At 38.6% G+C, this 24,308-nt stretch overlaps 1 protein-coding gene across 50 annotated transcripts in view; it reads left to right on the forward strand.

Annotated features, from left to right (window-relative positions):
* The window catches only part of LOC307184329 (teneurin-2-like), a 2,867,364-nt gene that overhangs the window by 2,322,422 nt on the left and 520,634 nt on the right, over window positions 1–24,308 (forward strand). For 2 of the 50 annotated variants that reach the window (XM_079917745.1, XM_079917774.1), the window contains one exon: window positions 23,030–23,102. The exons of the other annotated variants lie outside the window; for them this stretch is intronic. The gene's annotated coding sequence lies outside the window, so the exon portion shown is untranslated. The remainder of the gene's footprint in view (window positions 1–23,029; window positions 23,103–24,308) is intronic. 50 annotated transcript variants of the gene reach the window in all.

Raw genomic sequence — 24,308 nt, forward strand, 5'->3', positions numbered from 1 at the left:
GTCCCATCATAGAAAATAGAGTTTGGCCCCTAGTAGGTGCTCAGTAAACACGTGTCAGATACATGCATGAGTTAGATTGAATGTCTGAGGAAAATCTTGAGAATATTTTCAAGCTTTTTAACAGTATAATAGGAGTATCAAAGAGGAGAAGGAGGAAAGGTGGTCAGTTTAGGTCAAGAAGAGCGGCCTGACCTAGATGGAGAAAGTGTTTAGTAAAATAGAAAATACACCTAACTAGAGAAGTTTAACTTTTGTTGGCAAATTGAAATCCCCTGAATGATGGAGGTAGAGAACCAAGGAGCAGCAGGCTGTAGGATCAAGTTCATTATGGGAAGAAGATTGGATTATAGAACTCAGTATTCCAAAGACCTTTTTGGGACTTGGGTGAACTGTAGATTCTTCACCACCTGTGACTCTATTGGACTTCAGTTGTTTGCAACGGCTGAAGAAGGTAATAAGGACACTGAATAGGATCCCATTCCTCTCATATGTATCATATTTTTCTTGAAATCATAAAATAATTATTTGATTCTTGGTAAACAGACTTTTTCAGGTAAAATGAAGTGGAATGTTGATGTTATTGCAAAAGTAACTTAAGAAAACTACACTGGAGAAGGATATAGGACTGGAGAGCCCACAAAATAATTTCATTTGCTTTCAGGCTTCAAACGGTAGAGGAGAAGTAAAAAGTGGGCTATTTAAGGTGTGATTATTTCATAGTGTTAAAGCTTAAAACAGGTAGGGAAATAAGAAAGTGGAGGCAAGCAGAAGGGCTGAGAAAGCTTGAGTTTTTCCATTTACATTGAAAACAAACTGGGATTTGGATTAAATAAACAGGATAATTGTCAGACTCTACCACATTTACTTAGGTTTCTACACTGGAGTCAACCAGAAACAACCTCCAAAATGTCTGCCCGGAATGGCTACTTGACCTTTCGTTTCAAGGGAGTGAAGTGGTCTGATGAACCCTCACAAACTCCCTGGCATATAAAACTTTTCAAGAGAGTCTGCTCTTATGTTAGCCTTAAAAAATCAAGCAAAAGGTCCTAGAGTTTGCATTTGAAGCTTATTCAGATCTGAACTGATTCAAGAAAGGAAAATCACCCCAATGCTTCAAAAAATTGATTCTCTAAATTCTGACCAAATAGTTTGGAATGGTTGTTTATCCTAATACATTAGAGCTCATTAGATAAAACACAGGATTTGTCAGAGAGGATTAGTGGGGGTTCTATTTGTTTGTTTTTTTACGTTTCCTTATTGGGATTTATAAATTCAGTCATGGATAGATGAGGGATACAGCAGTAACTGATCTTAAAAGAAATTAATTAAAATATTGGAAAACGAGGGATTTGGTAAATGATCCAGATTAAAACGTTGAACAAGCATGGGAGAGATTCAGAGAAAACAGTAAAATTTAAAAACATGGTGAGGCAAGAAGTCTCATTCTGTCTACAGTCTCCTTACAATAACCTGGAAAGAAGTGCTCATGAAGCCCAGGAGGCCAAGGTGCCACCCCTGGGTGCCTGTGTGTCAGAGGCTGTATGTGTAATGGTTAAGGCTGCTGTACTCTGTAGTTAGATTGCTGGGTTTATAACCCACCGAGATCACTTCTTAGCAGATCTTGGGCAAATAACATTGTCTCTCTAAACCCTGTCTTCTCATTTGTGAAATGAGGATGATAATAGAATCGACCTCATAGGGTGGTTATGAGGATCAAATGAGTGCATGAGTAGAGCAACATCTGGCCTTCCATAAGTATTAATTATTATTTTGCCATCATCATCATCATCATTTCTGGTGACTCTTACAGTGTCTGACACATGGCAGACACTCAGTAAATATGTGATGAGTGACTGATGGAATGAATGCTAGCCAAAATAAATCTTTCTACCCCCTGTTATCACACTTAAAGTCGACCATGAGGAGCTAAAGTTGGGCCACACACTTGGTGTCTTGTATGGTTCATTCAAGGCATGTAAATGAGTAAAGCATGTTTGGTGTAAGAAAGCAAAATAAGCCTTTTTGGCCTACATTTTATATTCTCACTTGAGGTAGATCTCTGGGCATTGAGAAATAATTTCTGTAGTCTCAGTAAAATAATAGCTCATACACTGATAAATGGCAGCTGATTACTTCTCTTTGTCAAGGATGCGATAAGGAGTGGTGGGGACTGTGGCAACCTGGAGACCCCACAACCTTGGAAAGCAGATACCTTTTGCGCAGTTCCAGCTGATCATTGCATTTCAGAATGCAAGCGTAGCATTACCAACTCTTTGATTTTTCAGAACCTGGAAAGAGAGCGTAAAAACACTTTTTCACGTGTTGTCTCAATAGTCTTTGTAGTTATTGCTAGTCTTTTCAACACTGGGCAGGCTAAACATGCCCTGACTGCACACTGATGATCCAGTGCAAGGTCCTCTAAGTAGGAGAGTAACCTATTAAAATGCAAATCCCCTGAGAATGCAGAGCTCCTAACAATACTGTTATCTGCAGTTGTCACTGGAGAGAGGACTGGGGGTGAAAACATCTAGGGGAGGAAAGATAAAGGAGAGGTGGGAGGAAGCTACAGGGAGAACCTGCTTACTCCACCGTTTCAGCTAAAACTGGTTGTAATACAGAGACCTGGAGAAAAATGAGAGGCTTTATTTTTTTGAGAGGCGATTTTTGAATGATCATGAAGGAACACTTAAGGGAACTATTTAAAAGTTAGCGTTCTTGAGGGCTTCCCTGGTGGCGCAGTGGTTGAGAGTCCGCTTGCCGATGCAGGGGACACGGGTTTGTGCCCCGGTCCGGGAGGATCCCACATGCCGTGGAGCAGCTGGGCCCGTGAGCCATGGCCGCTGAGCCTGCGCGTCCGGAGCCTGTGCTCCGCAACGGGAGAGGCCACAACAGTGAGAGGCCCGCGGCCTGCAAAAAAAAAAAAAAAAAGTTTGCGTTCTTGGGAAAGATGAATAAATTAAAAATACTATTTTTCAATCAACATAAGAAGTGTGCGGCCATTAGTCTTAAAATCACCCATTTAGAAATCGAGTGTTGTTTTCCGTTTATCTCCAACCATCTCATGTTTGCTTCTTAGAGACGCAAATACCTCAGTGTTTTTTAATCTGTGAGACGTTTGGGGAAATTGAGAATTGTCTGTTTGTACCACTGCTGAGCACATTTTTGTTCTATGTAAGCTTGCTGCTCTTGTCATCAATAATGGCCTTGTCATACATTTGCAGAATGTTTGCCTTTGATTTTGGTCATAAACTAAACTTTTGAAATACATCCAGAAGTTCCCATCACTGCAGAAGTTGACCATGTCCCTGCCTCCAGGTACTGGTGTCCTGCCATTGTCCACATCATTGATTTAGGACCCGTTGCATTTAATTCCCTATTCAAGGAAAGTCGGGCAATAAAACAGAAAGAGAAGATAGAATTTTAGGAGCTTAAAATCTAACAGAGAAGACAAAGCGTTAATGGCAATGTAAGATTAGTATACTAGTTATAGTATACATATAGTATACTGTAGTATAGGGTTTATATATAGTATACCATATATAATATATAGCATAACATTGCAATAGAATATATAGTACTGCCTTGCAGTAAAAAAAACAGGGGTTGAATTTTGTTCCTCTGCTGACCAGCTGGTTGACTTTGGGCTTATCTGTAAAAATGGAATAAAGATACCTAATTCCCAAAAGGCTGAGGATGAAAAGAAATACTGTTTGTTCATCACTTAGCATGCAGTCCCTAGCTTATAATGAGTGCTCCAAAAAGACGGATATATAAAATGTTGCTTGCCTTCAGAGAGCTTATTATCTAGTTACAGGCGAAATATATTTCATATAAAAATTTAAATAGCATCCATTGCTACCTAACTCTGGATTATAATAATAAGGTATCTCGAGGCAATAATATAATTCATAAATGATGATAATGAGGGACATTGCTCAGGATTCCTATTTGGAATATTAAGATCTGTTAAATTATGTATACCTAAAAATTGTGGATGAAGGTATAGCATACATGTAGTAAACCACATGGACCTTAAGTGCACATCTCAGTGGATTTTTTTCCTATGTATACACCCATGTCACAATGAAGACATAGAACATTTCCATTATATTAGAACTTTCTTTTTTTCCCCCTTTCCTGTCTGTATATCCCTGCCCTCCACCTTCAATTAACTGCTTATTACTACTATTTCCAACCCTTTAATCTGAAGGTGAGAGTTATTAATGAAACAGCTCTAACTTCCAGTGCTGGATTGCCTACTCAGTGACTCTGGACAGGTCTCAGATACCATATCTACCACCCATGTCAGAGGCACTCTCTGGAGTAACTAGAGACAATTCTGGCTATAGGATACCTCCTTTATTTTTGTTGAATAAATGCATTTACTCAAAAGTGGAATTTGCTCCCAGATGGCTGTATATTACATTATTGAGATTCTGTCCTTTAGTTCCATCCTCCAAAGTTTTCTAAATGTTTGGAGAAGAACATCTGTGACTAAGAGGTGTTCTGCCTGATTTTAATTATTTTTACCAGGACAGAAATAATAGGCCCACTATGAATCTGACTCCAATTTTCTTTTGACTTACATGGAATACGAAGTGGCAAATTTCTCCCTAATCTGTAGAGAATCAAATAACTGTTTAATAAAGAAATCTAAAGTAACTTGTTTGAAGATACTACTTATTCTCCCTTATAGCTTAATTTTCAGTGTTAATGGAGGATTGGGATTTAGATCACCATATTAGTTTTCTAGGGCTGCCATGACAAAATACCACAGACTGAGTGGCTTAAACAAGAGGAATTTATTTTCTCATGGTTTTGAAGGCTGAAGGTCCAGAATCCAAATTATCAGTAGATTTGGTTTCTTCTGAGGCCTCTTTCCTTGGCTTGTAGGTGACTCCCCTCTTACTTCTCCTCACATGGTCCTTGTTCTCCTCTTGTGTAGCCCTGGTGTCTCTTTGTGTGTCCATATTTCTTCTTCTGTAAGAACATCAGTCAGACTGGATCAGAGCCCATCCTAACAACCTTATTTTAACTTACCATCATTTAAAGGCTCTGTCTGTAAATATAGCCACATTTTGAGGTATTCTGGGTTAAATCTTAAGCTTATGAATTTTAAGGAGGAAACAGTGTAGCCCATAACAATCACTGATGTGTATTTTAGAAGGTCGACAAGGAAAAGTGCCAGATTAGCAAGCAGAGGATATGTCCAACAATCCACAAATATGTGTTTGTCATGGAAGCTGAGAGTTCAAGAAAAGGAATAGGCATGGAAACTCCACAAACCAACATTACCCAGATGTACAAAAGACTAGAAAATAGACTGAAAAGGTAAGTGCTGAGAAGGTCCAGTTAAAGCACACACATTGAACCAAGAGGGATCATGAAGGAAGCCTTTCTAATGGAGAAGAATGGGAGCTGATTTTGAACAGTGTGAATATCATAGGTTTTCAGGAAGATGGAGGACATTATCTCAGAGAAGAAAATTTAGTACAGGGACCAAGGATGTCAGATAAAAATGGGTGGGATATAAATACAAGATAATGATTTATATTTACTTGATTCCTTTCAGATCTGCATTCATGGAACTCACTTTGATGTAAAAAATCCTGTCATTGTTACGAGAAACATTTATTAAAGCACCTCTTGGAACCAAATTCTCATGAGGAACCAAATTCTCTCTTGTTTCCTGAATGGAAGAGAAAAATCATCTTATTATGCCTTCTAATACCAGTCAAAATCTTCCCCTGTATTCTCACCAATGTCTCCAAATCTTAGGACTCATGGAAGATCTTTTGCTCCCTGGGGGCATATCACACCAATAATCTAACATAGCAGTTCATTTTCAAGATCATTGGTAGAGAGAAAGGTAGAACGATAGCCAGCTCCCTCCTGCCAGTGGTCCGGGACCCACAGGATGTCTCATGTCTACAGAGGTCCCAAGTGAGGCAGCCACTGACGTAACCAAGGAGAGAAATATTTGAAAACTACTTGCCTAATAAGCTACATGCCCCAAACATGTTATACTCTTCCGTCCATTGAAAATGCAATTTTCTACTTTTAAAATCACAATTGGACTAGATTTTTACATTTTTCTTCATATAAAACTCTGATCGTTATTTAAGAGAAATCAAACGATACAGTAGAACATAAGGAAGAAAACAAAAATCATCTGACAGTATCCCACCCTGAATTAAAACCTTGTTAGCTTTTTGGTGACTATTATTGTTAACATCTCCCTATAACTGGGTATTTTTAAAATTTTACATAATTGAAATCGTACCATACCAGCTTATTGGCAACCTGCTTTTGTCGTTTAACGATATGTCATGGACTCCTTTTGATCTCAACGTGTTTAGATCTACATCATTATTTTTAATAACTGTGTGGTACTCCTTTGTGTGGATAAACCATCATTCTTAAACCAGTCCCTTTTTGAAGGACCTAGACATCGTTTCCAACTTTTTTGCTCTCATAAGCAGGCTTTAATGAACATCCTTGTGCACTATTGTGCACTGATCCTATTGTGTTCTTTGGATAAAGTCATAGAATCTGGAGACATTCTTAAAGTGGCTGCTTATGAATAAGATATACAATTTTCCCCAAATATGCCAGCCCCATCTTTTATTTTGAATCATTTTGTATTGAATATTTATGGCTTTGTCTTTCATTTTCAAAGATTCTACTGTGCAACCTTATTCTCACACCTTCTATGTTGGTCAGAAGGAGAGAGCACGCATTACTGTTTTTAGTTCTATGTTCACGTTGCCATGGACTATATGTAACTAAAGGGTGGGGATGATAGAAACTCTTATAGTAGTTTGAAATGCAGGATTGTTGTAAGATGGATTGTTTTTGCCTGGGTCTTAAAAGAACGGTAGAAGTTAGGTAAAGGATTTTAGGGAGGAAAAACTTCAAGAACAGGTAAGGTAATTGTAATGTGCTCGGCGTCTGGTGGGTAAAGGAGGGAAGTAGTGATTAAAACATTTTGGGTCAAGATCTGTCAGTCCCTGTTTACTTCTCCAGATACATCTCTCTTCATTTCCCTCCTTGATCTCTAACCCATCTAAGGCATGTCTTTTAATTCTTTGAACAGGGCAAGCTGTCTCCTATCTCTGCTTACATTATTTCCTCTGTTCTGTGCCTCGGACATTCCCTAGAATATACACCCTTCACTTGATTAAGAAATGGTTACTACAGAGCTCATAATATGCCCAATCTTGGAGGCCAGTCTCATTAGGAAGCCTTCCCTGAATCACCAACACTGAATTAGATGCCCCTTCTATTTGCATCCATACTTCCACTAACATTATATTGATTTCATTGGATTTAAATACCCCATCTTAATTATCAGTTTTCCCCCATTCAAGGATGACATGCCTTGAGTGTAGCGGCTTGTGTCTCTCATTTCCATCACTCATAATCTGTAGGTTCCTACAGAACCCTAGAATCTAAACCAAGAAATGACAAAGGTCTTCAGAGCTTGATTAAATATTGTAATTAATCGACTTTTCTTGCAAAATTAATGACAGCCAGTACAAGCTTCAGGCTGGCTACTTGGGAATGAGGTTATCACAGGCAGCTCAGAGATTTGTTGGGAAAATAGGTGCTTCTCCAGAAAGCTGGGAGAAGTGAAAATGAAAAGAAAACTCTGGACAACACAGTTTCTCTCTCAAGTCATGGTTAACTTAAAAGAGCCTCTTCTAAAATGGTATTTTGTGGAAAACAATTTTAGATGGTGATAATAATAGATGTGCACAATGACATTTAAGGTTGTGAAACATTGCCTACAAAATCTATTTCTGGGTTATTCACCACATACATTAGCATATTAGATGCTCTGAGAACTCCTACAAGAAAGAAAGTTGTTTAGCTACTTTTAACCTCATGTTTCCCAAATGTAATTATGACAGAATACTTTTCAAAGCATACCTATTTATTTGTTGCAGAAAAACAGTATGAGGAAACATTGTCTTCAGAAGTCAGGGGGAGAATTTCTGAGATTATTCAGGGCTAACATATTTGATACCACTTGCAGCTGTCCTTCACAGGGCTTATCAGTCTTGTGTGCTGTGATTATAATTAAATTGCTGATTTTAAATTAGTTAAAATGCATCGCATACTCATGACTTTAAGACAAATCTATGGAGACAAAAAGTCTAAGCTAAAGTATACTGATGGTAAAATATATGTTTATCATTCTTGGGTACACATGAGACAAAAATACCTGAGCAGGAGAGCTGCCATTAAGACTACTTTTAATAATCATGTAAAAATCATTTGAGATTGGCATACTGGTTTTTTGAGTCTCCCAAACGTGTTTTCCTAAGGAGGATAAATACTCCCACTGAACTCCTACTTATCCTTCTTATTTGCTCATCTCTAAAATTCTGTAAGTCAGTGAATTTCAAATGGGCAGAGTTTGAATTAATGTGATTTAGATCATAGGTCAAAGACTTAGCATTTTAAATGGAAATATATTTTCTATTGTTCTTCTATGGCAGAGTTTTGTGAAGTGTATAAAAGCACTCTTCATGTGAGCAAGCAACCCTAATAATTATGTTTCCTTCACTTTCAGACTCTTTTTTTTTTTTTTTTTGAGAGAACATTTTTGCTTGAGAAAGTTTTTCATGTGTAAAGAAACCCAATAAATAAGAGCAGATAAAAGTAGAGTATCTTGTTTGGAGTGGAAGATTATAATCGTTAAACAATAACCACAGGGTAGGACACAGAAAATTTAAAAAAATTTGATATAAATACATTAAGATAGAGACTGTGGTATATATTGAAGGTATATTACAGTGGTTGAAAATGTGTAACTGAGTTCAAATTGCAGCTCTACGCTTCCTAATTCTGTAAGCTTGGCAAATCTACATCTGTAAAAACGGAAAAGTACCATTACTTCCTCTTGATGATTCTTGTGATAGTTAAAGAGTTAATAAATATAAAGTACTTAGCGTGTGTTCAGTACACAGGAAGTGCTTGGTAAATGTTATTTATTAGTAGTAGTAGTATTATAAAATTATTATAATTTAGTTCTGGTCCTTAAATTTTCTTAGTCTTTTTCAGCTGTTTCAGGAGACAACTATCTTATTTATACCTGAGTTTCAATGTTCTGTGATACATTTTGTACATTGTGGGTATTCAATATTGATTTGCTGTTTATTAGCTGATTTAGTATTATTTACTGATTTGCTAGTATTCAGTTGCTTACATTCTTAAAATCTATTTTCCTGGCTTTTTACCTAGTTTCTGTTTTCCAAGTACTAGGGAGAAGTCCATCACATCTTTTCTTCCCTCATCTTCACATGTCATTGCTAATTTCTCTCCTAGCCCAAGGGATTGTTCCTTTTCCTGAAAGACTTTTTTGGAGGGGTTCTTTTCTTTTTTTTAAGTTTCAGGTATACAGCAGTATCATTCAACATCTGTATACACTACAGAGTGACCACCACCACAAATCTTGTTACCATTCATCACAGTTGATCCTCTCAACCCATTTCACCCACCCACTGAATACCCTTCCTCTCTGGTAACCACTCATCTGACCTCTGTATCTATGAGTTTATTTTAATTTTGTTTTGTTTGCTCTTTTTAAAAAATGTTGTAGATTCCACATGTGAGTGAAATCGTGTGGTATTTGTCTTTCTCCATCTGACGTATTGCACTTAGCATAATACCTTCAAGGTCTATCATTGTCACAAATGGCAGGATTTCATTCTTTTTTTTTTTTTTTTTAATCCATTCATTCATCAGTGGATGAACACTTCAGTTGTTTCCATATCTTGGCTATTATAAACAATGCTGCAGTGAGATAGGGGTGCATATAGCTTTTCAAATTAGTGTTTTTGTGTTGAGCTTTTTTAATACAAATTCTCAGTGGACAATGTCTTTCTTTCTGTTCACTTTGGTCTATTCTCTAGTTACAGTCTTCAGTTAGAGTTTAGCTATCACCCCCTACTGCGTCTTCTTTTTGTTGTTTTGTTTTGTTTGAAAGGAGAGAAGAAAGTATTTTTGCCACCTACAGCAAAATGTAGAATCCAGTGAAGGGTAATGATTAAAAAAAAATGGACTTTGGACACAAAGAGACCTGGAATCATTTTACCTGCTTTTTCCCTTGCTATCTCTATCAGTGTAGTTGGTTATTTCTCCATGGGGGGCCTCAGCTTCCTCATTTGTATAATGAACATACTACTAACATTGGTGAGGATGAGAAAACATGTATGTCTAGGATGGGGGGAATCGGTAAATTTTGACTCTGATCATTATAATTTTCCTGTTTTACTATAATAATTCATCATTCAGTTAGCAAATCAAAGGCCACAATTCATTTCAATATTTAATCTTCAGCAAAATAGGAGTATGCTTAATCATCATGTATAATTTGAAACTGACAGGGGCTAACTTCAGAATCTTCTCACATGTCAGCTGATAAAGCATTATTTAACTTCTTTTCTGCATATTAAACAAATAGTATATTAACTTTGAATTTTAAAAGATCCTGTTTTAAAGATCCCGATCATTGAAGACTTCCTTGTTTGATGGTTTTCCAACATTTTATGTACAGATATTTTGAAGAGTGTGAAGAGCACAAAGCATCTCTCGATATGTTGTATCATTTTAGCCTCCAGTTAGAATCTTATTTGAAATGTGATGCAGTGTACACGAACAAAACCAAATTTTATGGTGTTTTTGTTTATACATCACATATCTCTCCTCCCCCTCTAGGGAGGGGTAGAAATTCTGCAGAAGTTAAAGCTAAAGAAAACAAATTTTGAAAAAACAAGTGATTGATGTGATGCAAGTCAGAATCGTTCAGTCATAGATTCATTCAAAAATGGATCTGCCGGCATACCTTTGCTTTGGGATGTTATGATCCTGAATTCAAACTGTCTCTGCCACACGTTGGCTTTGTGACCATTGTTAGCCTCTCTGATCATCATCTTTTTCCATGGAAATACTAATGCCTGCTCTATAGGTGGTTGTTAAAGATAGGGGAGATAACATGCTTAACATATAGCGATGACTCCTGATTACTAGTATACTTTTCCCCAGAGCCCTTCCTTGTATTACAGAAGTAGTTTAAAAAAACAAACAAACAAACAGAAAAAACAACACACAGACAAGCAAAGTATGGCTAAGAAACAGCACCTGCTCACCCAGAGGTCCCAGTCTGTTGCTGGAAGAGTTGACCTAGATTGTTGCTGTATCTGGGGCTTACAGCCATGTGTTAATTTCACACATTGGCAAAGTTTGGATTTTGAACATCGATTTTCCTGGGTAATTCCTAGCTCTACCTCCTACTAACTCTGCAAGTTTAGGCAAGTTGCTTAACCTTTCTGAGCTTGAAGTTCCTTGCCTGTAGGACAAAGCTAATAAGGGTAGTGGAAATTACTTACATCATACATTTATATGCAGAGTTTAAGGACTCAGTGAAAGCTTTTTATTATTACTATTTAATAATAATTCTTCAGCAGAACAGCAGATAAACTTGAATCATTGTTTTAAGAGGAATTTCTTCCAGTTTTCACAAATTATAGGAGAGCTCATAAGGAAGTTAAACAAGTGTAGATAGCAGTGATCTTTATTATATTTCATCTTTTTCAGACACTCAGACACTGGGTTCTCATTGAGCACCACATTGGGAGCACTGAGATTAATATTAATAAGAAGGATGATGGCTCTTTTATAGCCTCAGAGAAAAGAACAAGACAGTTTTTTAATGCTCCTCTCAAGGAGCCTACCATTGCCTTCTCTAAGTGCTCAGAACATTATCTTGCTATGGATATCTCCACCCTCGTGGCAGAGTCTGCATTATTGTGGTATCTCTAATCATAACGCAGTGAGATTCAGATATTTTACTCTAATTAATGTCATCTTAAAGGGTGTGCTGTGATGAATATATGTAAATATCTCATGCATTTGACCAGGCTTTCAGATCTGAACTCTGGCTTCCAGGAGTCAGTGCGAACTAATTGAATAACAGAAAGCTCATAATTTAGCTCCTGTAAAGAAACTGAAATTGTCTTGTACACTATGCAAACTGGGTCAGGGTACGTAATTATCTGTAGAATAAAATATGAAATAATTCCTCAGTTTCCTTGTGTCTTTTGAATTTTAGCTGAAGATATTAAAGTGGAGGAAAGAGCATGTTACAACTTTGGAAGTTGAAGACACATTTTAAATGTAACTCCTGTGGTCTGCGATGTAATACATCGTACTTAGTCCTTAGTGGGTGCTCCACAAATGCTTGTTAACCACAAGAAAAACACCAGAAGGTCACAGAAGAAATGGGTAGGACTCCTCTGTGTTGTTTTTTCAGGTTTTGTCTTGCTATATATCCTCAGGCAGTACCCTGGATTTCTCTCTCTGAGCTGAGAGGGCTAACAGTCCTGTCTTCTCTCTCCCCTACGGCCAGACCTTCATCCAGTCCCATTTCCATTGCTGCAACTGTGTTCTGCACTGTCTGGCCTCTCCCAACCTGCACATAGCTGCCAGACTAGCCTCCCTACTACATGACTTTCAGCATATTATCCTCTTAAAAAGGACTCTGAAATGCTCTGGAATACTCTTGCCTGGTCAAATAATATAGTAGTAGGAAAGATTATAACCAACGATGATAGTTATGAACCATGGCAGTAATAGTTGTTGAAAGTAAGGAAAAATCCAACTTAAACTGACAAACACACAGGCAAGCAGCATTTACTGGACAACTCAACTAAAAAGTCCAGTAACATGTTTGGCTTCACGTGCTCCAGGCTATCATGTTAGGCAGGTCTGGTTTCTTCTGATCTTAGATCTGTTGGTCCCACCCTCCTCCATGGATTGGCTTCATTTGCACACAGGCTCTTCTCCCAGTGGTTGTATCGATGGTTCCTAGTTATCCTGGGTATGTTCCCATCCAGAAGAAACGTGTATGTCCTTTTCCTGATGATATCCACAAATGTCCTGAGGAAATCCACAAATTCCCTCTCATTGGACATCTTTGGTCATATGACCATCCCTGAACCAATGGCTGTGATCGGAGGATTGGAATTTAATAGCAGGCTTGGGTTAAATAGCACACTCCACTCCTGGAGTCCCCTCAGAGGTGGCAGAGACAAAGTGCTGGATGGGTAGATTCTTCAATGATGATCAGGAAGTTTTGCCTGAAGTATGTGTAAATGGTGACTAGGTGGCCCAAACAAGAGATGTGTATCATGCACATCTGTCAATTTTACCTCTTGAACACAGTGTTAACACAGCTTTTAAACTGCTGAACTCTGTGGAATGTGTAGATTTATGTGAATACAAATGTCAGACAATACAAAACATGTCACTTGCTGTAAACGCTTTATAAAAGAGCTTTAAAATATGTATATTCTGGCTACTCGGGGAAAGAGCCAAACACTACCTGAAAATAAATAAAAGGAAACCACACAAGACTCTCTGTCCATATCCCCACCACCACCAAAAAAATCCCAACACCCCAAAAAACTGTAGCTTTGATGTGTTATTTTAGAAGTTAAACATTAATTTAACTAGAAAAGGGTAAGATGAGTAATGTGAAAAGCTAAGTTAAAAGTATAAGATAACTTATTTATCAATTAGTATGTGGTTTGTAAAAATATTTTTAATAAGAGATGTAAAGATTTAATATTTGAAGCATTTTTTAACTTCAAAAATATGAAGTGTTTGCAGCTTCTGATTGCTACTTTTTCATTGCTACTTGCCATTTCTGCTCAATAAGGCTCATGCTTTCAAAATGCCATGCAGGACTTGTAAGGGTGGAAGAAGAAAGAAATCTTTATTCTCTGTTTCTGATGAGAACGATTTCTTTCTTACAAATGGAAGTGCCTGTGGATTCCCCTCTGCTGATTGGTGAGCTGAGCTGCATATATTTCCCACTTAGTTTTTAGTCTCTGAGAATCACACTCCCCATATTCATTCTCCCTAATATGTTTTTTTTTTAAACATCTTTATCGGAGTATAATTGCTTTACAATGGTGTGTTAGTTTCTGCTTTATAACAAAGTGAATCAACTATACATATACATATATCTCCATATCTCCTCCCTCTTGCTTCTCCCTCCCACCCTCCCTATCCCACCCCTCTAGGTGGTCACAAAGCACCGAGCTGATCTCCCTGTGCTATGCGGCTGCTTCCCATTAGCTATCTGTTTTACATTTGGTAATGTATATATATATGTCCATGCCACTCTCTCATTTCATGCCAGCTTACCCTTCCCCCTCCCTGTGTCCTCAAGTCAATTCTCTACATCTTTTTTTTTTTTTTTTTTTTTTTTTGCGTTACGCGGGCCTCTCACTGTTGTGGCGTCTCCCGTTGTGGATCACAGGCTCCGGACGCGCAGACCCAGTGGTCATGGCTCACAGGCCCAGCTGCGCCGCGGCATGTGGGATCCTCCCGGACCAGGGCATGAAACCATGTCCTCTGCATTGGCAGGCAGACTCTCAACCACTGCGCCACCAGGGAAACCCCTACGCCTGCATCTTTATTTCTGTCCTGCCTCTAGCTTCTTCAGCACTATTTTTTTTTTTTTTTTGATTCCATGTGTATGTGTTAGCATATGGTATTTGTTTTTCTCTTTCTGACTTACTTCACTCTGTAGGACAGACCCTAGGTCCATCCACCTCACTACAGATAACTCAGTTTCCTTTCTGTGGCTGAGTAATATTCCATTGTATATATGTGTCACATCTTCTTTATCCATTCATTTGTTGATGGACACTTCGGTTGCTTCCATGTCCTGGCTATTGTAAATAGAGCTGCAATGAACATTGTGGTACATGACTATTTTTGAATTATGGTTTTCTCAGGGTATATGCCCAGCAGTGGGATTGCTGGATCGTATGGTAGTTCTATTTTTAGTTTTTTAAGGAACCTCCATACTGTTCTCCACAGTAGCTCTATCAATTTGCATTTCCACCGACAGTGCAAGAGGGTTCCTTTTTCTCCACACCGTCTCCAGCATTTACTGTGTGTAGATTTTTTTATGATGGCCATCCTGATGGGCGTGAGGAGATATCTCATTGTAGTTTCGATTTGCATTACTCTCATGATCAGTGATGTTGAGCATCCTTTCATATGTTTGTTGGCAATCTGTATATCTTCTTTGGAGAAATGTCTGTTTAAGTTTTCTGCCCGTTTTTAGATTGGGTTGTTGTTTTTGTTTTTTTTGTTTGTTTGTTTTAATATTGAGCTGCATGAGTGGCTTGAAAATTTTGGAGATTAATCCTTTGTCTGTTGCTTCATTTGCAAATATTTTCTCCCTTGCTGAGGGTTGTCTTTTCATCTTGTTTATGTTTTCCTTTGCTGTGCAAATGCTTTTAAGTTTCATTAGGTCCCATTTGTTTATTTTTGTTTTTATTTCCATTTCTCTAGGAGATTGGTCAAAAGGACCTTGCTGTGTTTTATGTCATAGAGTGTTCTGCCTATGTTTTCCTCTAAGAGTTTTATAGTGTCTGGCCTCACATTTAGGTCTTTAATCCATTTTGAGCTTATTTTTTTTAGTGTTAGGGAGTGTTCTAATTTCATTCTTTTACATGTAGCTGTCGAGTTTTCCCAGCACCACTTATTGAAGAGGCTGTCTTTTCTCCATTGTATATTCTTGCCTGCTTTATCAAAAACAAGATGACCCTATGTGCGTGGGCTTATCTCTGGGCTTTCTATACTGTTCCATTGATCTATATTTCTGTTTTTGTGCCAGTACTATACTGTGTTGATTACTGTAGCTTTGTAGTATAGTCTGAAGTTAGGGAGCCTGATTCCTCCAGCTCCGTTTTCCTTTCTCAAGATTGCTTTGGCTATTGAGGGTCTTTTGTGTTTCCATACAAATTGTGAAATTTTTTTATTCTAGTTCTGTGAAAAATGCCATTGGTAGTCTGATAGAGATTGCATTGAATCTATAGATTGTGTTGGGTAGTATAGTCATTTTCACAGTGTTGATTCTTCCAATCCCAGAACATGGTATATCTCTCCATCTATCTGTATCATCTTTAATTTATTTCATCAGTGTCTTATACTTTTCTGCCTACAGGTCTTTTGTCTCCTTAGGTAGGTTTCTTCCTAGGTATTTTATTTTTTTGTTGCAATGGTAAATGGGACTGTTTTCTTGATTTCACTTTCAGATTTTTCATCATTAGTGTATAGGAATGCCAGAGATTTCTGTGCATTAATTTTGTATCCTGCTACTTTACCAAATTCATTGATTAGCTCTAGTAGTTTTCTGGTAGCATCTTTAGGATTCTTTATGTATAATATCATGTCATCTGCAAACAGTGACAGCTTTACTTCTTCTTTCCCGACTTGTATTCCTTTTATTTCTTTTTCTTCTCTGATTGCTGTGGCTAAAACTTCCAAAAGTGTGTTGAATAATAGTGGTGAGCGTGAACAACCTTGTCTTGTTCCTGATCTTATAAGAAATGGTTTCAGTTTTTCACCATTGAGAATGATGTTGGCTGTGGGTTTGTCATATATGGCCTTTATTATGTTGAGGTAAGTTCCCTCTATGCCTACTTTCTGGGGAGTTTTTATCATAAATGGCTGTTGAATTTTGTTGAAAGCTGTTTCTGCATCTATTGAGTTGATCATATGTTTTTGCTGCTTCAATTTGTTAATATGGTGTATCACATTGATTGATTTGTGAATATTGAAGAATACGTGCATTCCTGGGATAAACCCCACTTGATCATCGTGTATGATCCTTCTAATGTGCTATTGGATTCTGTTTGCTAGTATTTTGTTGAGGATTTTGGCATCTGTGTTCATCAGTGATATTGGCTTGTAGTTTTCTTTTTTTGTGAAATCTTTGTCTGGTTTTGGTTTCAGGGTGATGGTGGCCTTGTAGAATGAGTTGGCTATATTTTTGAAGAGTTTGACAAGGATAGGTGTTAGTTTTCTCTAAATGTTTGATAGAATTCACCGTGAAGGTATCTGGTCCTGGGCTTTTGTTTGTTGGAAGATTTTTAATCACAGTTTCAATTTCAGTGCTTGTGATGGGTCTGTTTATATTTTCTATTTCTTCTTTGTTCAGTCTCAGAAGGTCGTGCTTTTCTAAGAATTTGTCCATTTCTTCCAGGTTGTCCATTTTATTGACATGTAGTTGCTGGTAGTAATCTCTCATGATCCTTTGTATTTCTGCAGTGTCAGTTGGTACTTCTTCTTTTTCATTTCTAATTCTCTTGATTTGAGACTTCTCCCTTTTTTTTCTTGATGAGTCTGGCTAATGGTTTATCAATTTTGTTTATCTTCTCAAAGAACCAGCTTTTAGTTTTTTGTTTTTTGCGGTATGCGGGCCTCTCACTGCCGTGGCCTCTCCCGTTGCGGAGCACAGGATCCGGATGCGCAGGCTCAGCGGCCACGGCCCACGGGCCCAGGTGCTCTGCGGCTTGTGGGACCCTCCCGGACCGGGGCACAAACCCGCATCCCCTGCATCGACAGGCAGACCCCCAACCACTGCGCCACCAGGGAAGCCCCAGCTTTTAGTTTTATTGATCTTTGCTATTGTTTCCTTCATTTCTTTTTCATTTATTTCTGATCTGATATTTATGATTTTTTTCCTTATGCTAACTTTGGGGTGTTTTTGGTCTTCTTTCTCTAATCGCTTTAGGTGTAAGGTTAGGTTTTTTTATTTGAGATGTTTCTTGTTTCTTGAGGTAGGATTGTATTGCTATAAAATTCCCTCTTAGAACTGCTTTTGCTGCATCCCATAGGGTTTGGGTCGTCATGTTTTCATTGTCATTTGTTTCTAGGTATTTTTTGATTTCCTCTTTGATTTCTTCAGAGATCTCTTGGTTATTTAGTAGTGTATTGTTTAGCCTCCATGTGTTTGTATTTTTTACAGGTTTTTCCTGTAATTGATATCTAAGCTCATAGTGTTGTGGTTGGAAAAGATACTTGATATGATTTCAATTTTCTTAAGTTTACCAAGCCTTGGTTTGTGACTGAGATATGATCTATCCTGGAGAATGTTCCATGAGCACTTGAGAAGAAAGTGTATTCTGTTGTTTTTGGATGGAATGTCCTATAAATATCAATAAGGTCCATGTTGTTTAATGTATCATTTAAAGCTTGTGTTTCCTTATTTGATTTCATTTTGTATGACCTGTCCGTTGGTGAAAGTGGGGTGTTAAAGTCCGCTACTGTGATTGTGTTACTGTTGATATCCCCTTTTATGGCTCTTGGCATTTGCCTTATGTATTGAGATGCTGCTATGTTGGGGGCATAAATATTTAAAATTTTTATATCTTCTTGGATTGGTCCCTTGATCATTGTGTAGTGTCCTTCTTTGTCTCTTGTAATAGTCTTTACTTTAAAGTCTATTTTGTCTGATTTGAGAATTGCTACTCCAGCTTTCTTTTGATTTCCATTTACATGTAATATGTTTTTCCATCCCCTCACTTTCAGTCTGTATGTGTCCCTAGGTCTGAAGTGGGTCTCTTGTAGACAGCATATGTACGGGTCTTGTTTTTGTATCCATTCAGCCAGTCTGTGTGTTTTGGTTGGAGCATTTAATCCATTTAAACTAAAGGTAATTATCGATATGTATGTTCCTATTACCATTTTCTTAGTTGTTTTGGGTTTGTCTTTGTAGGCCTTTTCCTTCTTTTGTGTTTCCTGCCTAGAGAAGTTCCCTTAGCATTTGTTGTAAAGCTGGTTTGGTGGTGCTGAATTCTCTTAACTTTTGCTTGTCTATAAAGGTTTTCATTTCTCTGTTGAATCTGAATGAGATCCTTGCTGGGTAGAATAATCTTGGTTGTAAATTTTTCCCTTTCATCACTTTAAATATGTCCTGCCACTCCCTTCCGGCTTACAGAGTTTCTGCTAAAAGATCAGCTGTTAACCTTATGGGGATTCCCTTGTATGTTTTTTGTTGCTTTTCCCTTGCTGCTTTTAATATTTTCTCTTTGTATTTAATTTTTGATAGTTTGATTAATATGTGTCTTGGCGTGTTTCTCCTTGGATTTATCCTGTATGGGACTCTCTGTGCTTCCTGGACTTGATTGACTATTTCCTTTCCCTTGTTTGGGAAGTTTTCAACTATAATCTCTTCAGATATTTTCTCAGTCCCTTTCTTTTTCTCTTTTTCTTCTGTGACCCCTATAATTTGAATGTTGGTGCATTTAATGTTGTCCCAGAGGTCTCTGAGACTGTCATCAATTCTTTTCATTCTTTTTTCTTTATTCTGCTCTGCAGTAGTTATTTCCACTATTTTATCTTCCAGGTCACTTATCCGTTCTTCTGCCTCAGTTATTCTGCTGTTGATTCCTCCTAGAGAATTTTTAATTTCATTTATTGTTATTCATCTCAGTTTGTTTGCTCATTAGTTCTTCTAGCTTCTTGTTATACATTTCTTGTATTTTCTTCATTCTTTTTCCAAGGTTTTGGATCATCTTTACTGTCATTACTCTGAATTCTTTTTCAGGTAGACTTCCTATTTCCTCTTCATTTGTTTGGTCTGGTGGGTTTTTACCTGCTCCTTCATCTGCTGTGTGTTTCTCTGCCTTCTCACTTTGCTTAACTTAGTGTGTTTGGGGTCTCCTTTTTGCAGGCTGCAGGTTCGTAGTTCCTGTTGTTTTAGTGTCTACCCCCAGAGGCTAAGGTTTGTTCAGTTGTGTAGGTTGTGTAGGCTTCCTGGTGGAGGGGACTGGTGCCTGTGTTTTGGTGGATGAGGCTGCATCTTGTCTTTCTGGTGGGCAGGACCGCATCTTGTGTGTTTTGGGGTGTCTGTGACCTGATTATGATTTTAGGCAGCCTCTCTGCTAATGGGTGGCATTGTGTTCCTGTCTTGCTAGTTGTTTGGCATAGGGTGTCCAGCACTGAAGCTTGCTGATTGTTGAGTGGAGCTGGGTCTTAGTGTTGAGATGGAGATCTCTGGGAGAGCTTTTGCCATTTGATATTACGTGGAGCCAGGGCTCTCTGGTGGACCCATGTCGTGAACTTGGCTCTCCCATCTCAGAGACGTAGACCTGACACCCAGCCAGAGCAACAAGACCCTGTCAGCCACATGACTCCGAAGAAAAGGGTGAGGAAAGAAAGAAAGAAAGAAGAAAATAAAATAAAATAAGGTTATTGAAATAATTTTTTAAAAATTGTTAAAAATTTAAAAATTAAAATGTAATAAAAGGGCTTCCCTGGTTGTGCAGTGGTTGAGAGTCCGCCTGCCGATGCCGGGGACACGGGTTTATGCCCCGGTCCAGGAAGATCCCCCATGCCGTGGAGCAGCTGAGCCATGGCCGCTGAGACTGCGCGTCCGGAGCCTGTGCTCCGCAATGGGAGAGGCCACAACAGTGAGAGGCCCGCGTACCGCAAAAAACAAGAAAAAGAAAGAAGAGAGTAACCAAACGAAAAAACAAGTCCATCAATGATAACAAGTGCTAAAAACTATACAAAAAAAAAAATGAAAGAAAGATAGAACCCTAGGACAAATGGTAAAAGCAAAGCTATACAGACAAAATTACACAAAAAAGCATGCACATACACGCTCACAAAAAGCGAAAAAGGGAAGAGTAATACATATCTATATGTAAAAAAAAAAAAAAATGGAAGAGAGCTACCAAATCAATAAACAAATCTAGCAATGACAATAAACTCTAAATACTAAACTAAGATCAACATAAAACCAGAAACAAATTAGATGCAGAAAGCGAACCCCAAGTCTACATTTGCTCCCATAGTCCACTGCTTCAATATTGGGATGGTTCGTTGTCTTTTCAGGTATTACAGAGATGCAGGGTACATCAAGTTGATTGTGGAGATTTAATCTGCTGCTCCTGAGGCTGCTGGGAGAAAGGTCCTTTTCTCTTCTTTGTTCGCACAGCTCCTGGGCTTCAGCTTTCGATTTGGACCTGCCTCTGTGTGTAGGTTGCCTGAGGACATCTGTTCTTTACTCATACAGGAAGGGGTTAAAGTAGAAGCTGATTACGGGGCTCTAGCTCACTCAGGCTGGGGGGACGGAGGAGTACGGAATGCTGGGCGAGCCTGTGGCGGCAGAGGCCAGCGTGACATTACAACAGCCTGAGGCTCGCCGTGCGTTCTCCTGGGGAAGTTGTCTCTGGATCCTGGGACCCTGGCAGTGGCGGGCTGCACAGCCTCCCAGGAGGGGAGGTATGGAGAGTGACCTATGCTCGCACACAGGCTTCTTGGTGGCGGCAGCAGCAGCCTTAGCGTCTCATGCCCATCTCTGCGGTCCACGCTGATAGCCGTGGCTTGTGCCCAGCTCTGGAGCTCGTTTAGGCGGTGCTCTGAAGCCCCTCTCCTCACACACCCTGAAACAATGGTCTCGTGTCTCTTAGGCAGGTCCAGACTTTTTCCCGGTCTCCCCCCCGGCTAGCTGTGGCGCCCTAGCCCCCTTCAGGCTGTGTTCACTTAGCCAGCCCAAGTCCTCTCCCTGGGATCCGACCTCCAAAGCCCGAGCCTCAGCTCCCAGCCCCCGCCCGCCCCGGCGGGTGAGCAGACAAGCCTCTCGGGCTGGTGAGTGCTGGTTGGCACTGATCCTCTGTGCGGGAATCTCTCCACTTTGCCCTCCGCACCCCTGTTGCTGCGCTCTCCTCTGTGGCTCTGAAGCTTCCCCCCTCCGCCCCCCGAAGTCTCTGCCCGCGAAGGGGCTTCCTAGTGTGTGGAAACCTACTTCACAGCTCCCTCCTACTGGTGCAGGTCCCGTCCCTATTCTTTTGTCTCTGTTTTTTTTCTTTTGCCCTACCCAGGTACGTGGGGAGTTTCTTGCCTTTTGGGAAGTCTGAGGTCTTCTGCCAGCATTCAGTAGGTGTTCTGTAGGAGTTGTTCCAAATGTAGATGTTTCTCTGATGTAATTGTGGGGAGGAAGGTGATCTCCACATCTTACTCCTCGGCCATCTTGGAAGATTCTTAATGCCTTGAAGGTTCTTAATCACATCTTAATGACAGTGCTGGTAATTTTACAGCAGATTATGATTTTTTAAAATCCCTTCCGGGTGAAAGTTGCCATCCTTTATCATTTTCAGAGTCAGCTTTCTTCTCCTATGTAGGAGGCTATCTTGCTAGTGTAACCTACATGAAGTGGACTGTGCAGGGTTAGGTATGAGAGCATCCAATATCCAGCAGTCTCTGAAGTATTGCCACTCTGCTGTGGTGGGAGATAATTTTAAATCAAAGTGACAGAAAGCACCATAGAAAGAACATTCTTTTCCCTGGAGGTTTGTGTTCCTGAAGATACTGCTTGGAAGCCAGACTTTTCCCTCCAAAATGTTGATTTCCTGACAGTGAATGAATAGTTCTTTTTACCATTTGGAAAGACAGGGACAGAAAGAGACTGGGACAATGGAACATGGTGTAGGTGGCCAAAGGGAAGAGGAAGGGAAGGGGAAGGGAAGGGAAGGGAAAGGGAAGGGACGGGAGGGTGTGAAGGGGGAGGGGAGGGGAGGGAAGGTGTTTATTATCTTCAGGATTAGACTGGCAACAGCAATCAGCTAAAATATGACTAATATGGTGTGACACATGGAGAGAGCAGTCTAGAGCAGAGGTTGGCAAACAACATTCTGTGAGCCAAATGTGGCCTGTCACCTGTTTCTTTGTACAGCTCATGAGCCAAGAATAGTTTTTACATTTCTAAATGTTTGAAAAAAAAATCAAAAGTAGTGTTTCATGACCCATGAAAACCATATGAAAATCAAATTTCAGTGTCTGTACATAGTTATATTGGAACACAGACATGTTCATGCATTTACATATTGCCTGTGCTTTCATGCTACAAAGGCAAAGTTGTGTAATTGTGACAGAGACCTATGAACTGCAAAGCCTAAAGTATTCACTTTAAGTGAGTCAACTTTAGCTTTTAGTGCAGAAACATTACTTAGCTTTGATGGGAGGAGACCCAGGAGGCATGTCCCTTAGCATCTTTGTTGTATGACCAGTACAAGAGACAATATTCATTGGAGTTACGATACTAGCCTACTTTTATTTTTTTTAATGATGTAGGAAAATTATGACCTATTCCTGTGTTAAGTGAAGAGAAACAGAGACGAATAGACATAGCATGTTTCTTTTGGTCTTTCAGCACATTTATTCTGACTGATGAATGGGGATACAGCAATTCTACCCATTTGGACATTGTTAGAGTAGATACCTATGTAAGTACTTGCTATTTCTTCTTCTTTTTTTTTCTTTAAAATTTTTAAAAAATATTTTTAAATATTTTATTTATTTGTTCATTTTTTAAATTGAAATATAGTTTATTTACAATGTTGTGTTAGTTTCAGGTGTACAGCACAGTGATTCAGCTATACATACATATATGTCAATTTTTTTTCAGATTGTTTTCCCTTATAGGTTATTACAAAATATTGAGTAAAGTTCCCTATGCTATATAGTAGGTCCTTGCTGGTTATCTATTGTATATATAGTAGTGTACCAATTTCTTCTTAATCTATTTTTATGAAACCATTTAATTTCAGTATGTGAGACACGTGAACAGGCAGCATGGCAAAATTGCTTGTTTTAGTCAATCGTTTCATATTCTTATGAATTTAGTCAATCGTTTGAGAATCTTATGATTTCCTAATTGCTTGTCAATTAAAACTCCTGGCCTCAAGGTTTTATATTCTAATAGGAGAGACATGAACAAGTGACATAAAATTACGAATCTAAAGGGAAATGTGGATGGCTTTCTTTCCTGTTTGGAGATACGACAATGGTTCATAATGCCCTATAATTTGTAATATAAGAATAATGGAAATTCCTGGTAATATAGTATTAGAAGTAATTATTGCAAATCCTCAAAAAATTTACTAGCTAGTCCTTTACAGAAAAAGTTTTTGATCCCTCTTCTAAAACATCTTGCTAGTTGTTTTTATTCTTTATTTGGCTTTGATGGGAAGGATTTTGCTTTCTGAATTCCTATTCATTATCAAAAATATTGATTTAATGATTTTGATTCTGGGGGGATCATCTGTATTTGGTATTAATGACTGTTTTGGTACCTGAAAAATATTGAAAATTAACAAGGAAAATAAAACCAATCAAAAAATATACAGGATATAAAGAGACAATTCTTGGGAAACCATAATGGCTATCAAATTTGTGGAGAAATTCTCAACAATATTAGCTATCAGAAGTTGCACATTAAAACAAAAATGAAATTTGATTTAACATCCATCAGATTGACAAAAGTTAGAGGGTTGGATATTATCAAGTGTTGGAAAGGATATTTTTAAGCAAGAAACTTCATCTCCTGTCTCATATGTATTTGAGCAGATTCTGGATGGAATAAGCTGGCAGCAGCTAGTGAATTTAAGCCTCTAAATACTTTATATCTTAGAGATATATTTGTGAGTAGT

Source organism: Stenella coeruleoalba (assembly GCF_951394435.1).
Source record: "Stenella coeruleoalba genome assembly, chromosome: 3".
Taxonomy (NCBI): domain Eukaryota; kingdom Metazoa; phylum Chordata; class Mammalia; order Artiodactyla; family Delphinidae; genus Stenella; species Stenella coeruleoalba.